General features: G+C 38.1%; 1 pseudogene across 1 annotated transcript; it reads right to left on the bottom strand.

The window, feature by feature from the left end:
• Positions 1 to 849: 849 nt before the first annotated feature.
• On the bottom strand, positions 850 to 1,310 carry LOC113222797 (annotated as a pseudogene). Its single transcript, XR_003308534.1, has one exon. The product of XR_003308534.1 is annotated as a fasciculation and elongation protein zeta-2 pseudogene (transcript).
• Positions 1,311 to 1,367: the final 57 nt, after the last annotated feature.

The raw sequence follows: 1,367 nt of genomic DNA, 5'->3' as shown, positions 1-1,367 counted from the left end.
GATGTCCTTTCGAAATAGATACAAATGAACATTACACTAAAAAAAATGGATTTACTCATAGGCTAAAAACAGTATAATAAATGAGCTACATGGTTAAGAATCTCTTTGTGTTAACTGCTCATTGGCGGCCCACATCCTAGAACTGTATTTCCAGGATTCCATCAGCATCTGGTTAATGAGATCTATTTCTCTGGTAAGTATTCTTTAGATAAATCAGACTTTATCAAAAACAGAATTCATATTATTGCAAACCATAATAGCTAGTTTGTGATTTGTAAGACCATGTTATTGATATCACAAATTAAAAAGAGATGTTCCATTGAGAAAAAGAGATCCCTTTACCCAACCATTATACTCTAAAAATAAAACCAACATTTCTTCACACACAAACAAAATCAAGGTAGAAATATACAAGACTTTCGACACAAAAAAATCTTATCCAAGGGTCAGCGTTTCAAGTTCTAAACTTGTTTTCACCGGTCAGTAACAGTCTAGTCTGCCAAATAGTAGGCCAAATGGCTGATGTCACTCACCTTCTTGTATTCCAGCCTCGCGGAAAAATCAGGAGAAACCTGTTTACAAACAATCTGTGCCTTGAGCAGAGTTCTGCTACCTCTAAATAAACCCCTTTTAATTTCTGATCACACGACTCATAAGAGTCCAGCAAAAATAAGAAAAAAAAACTACTAGCCAAATATACATAACCACTCTTCACATTCTGATGTAGTAAAAATGGACACTTGCTAAAGCTTCTTTTCTTCAAGACATTCTCCTTTTTTGCCCCCTCTTCCTTCCACTTACTTCCCTGCTAAAGATTTCAGGCAGTATTATTCAGATAACCAGTACACTTTAGTCAAGAAAACGGCTTTCTGAAGAAACTGAGCACAGTGCTATTCTGGAATAAAATCCCCCTGGGCTCTGATTAGAAGTGTAATACTCCTGCCCATGTACAACCTGTCGCACCTGCCACCAGCCCGGAAGGCCGGGACTACCACGGAACCTGTTTCCAGCGTTCGACACCTCCTGCAAAACATCACTTACTGTGCCAGGCATATGACTTCTCTCATTCTTCCCATTCTGAGAGCTGCCATTTTTTAGCTTCTTTTTCTTTTTTGCTGTTTCTTTGTGCTCTTTCTGTTTGTTTTGCACTTCAATAAGAACAGAAATAAAGCTGTTTTTCACTTCCTTTTCAAACTCCAGTTCATCTCGTAAAGCCAACTGCTGCACCAGCTCCTCAGAGTACTCCTTAATGGCAGTCTCAATTTCTTCTAGGATTTCATTTAACTCAGACACTGAGAGCCTTTTCACTCCTAGGACCAAAAACAAAATACAGCAGATATTAAGACAAAAACGTTTCAAGGAAGCAA

Source organism: Piliocolobus tephrosceles, unplaced genomic scaffold (assembly GCF_002776525.5).
Source record: "Piliocolobus tephrosceles isolate RC106 unplaced genomic scaffold, ASM277652v3 unscaffolded_35238, whole genome shotgun sequence".
In the NCBI taxonomy this organism is placed as follows: Eukaryota; Metazoa; Chordata; class Mammalia; order Primates; family Cercopithecidae; genus Piliocolobus; species Piliocolobus tephrosceles.
This window is presented reverse-complemented; position numbering and strand designations above follow the sequence as displayed.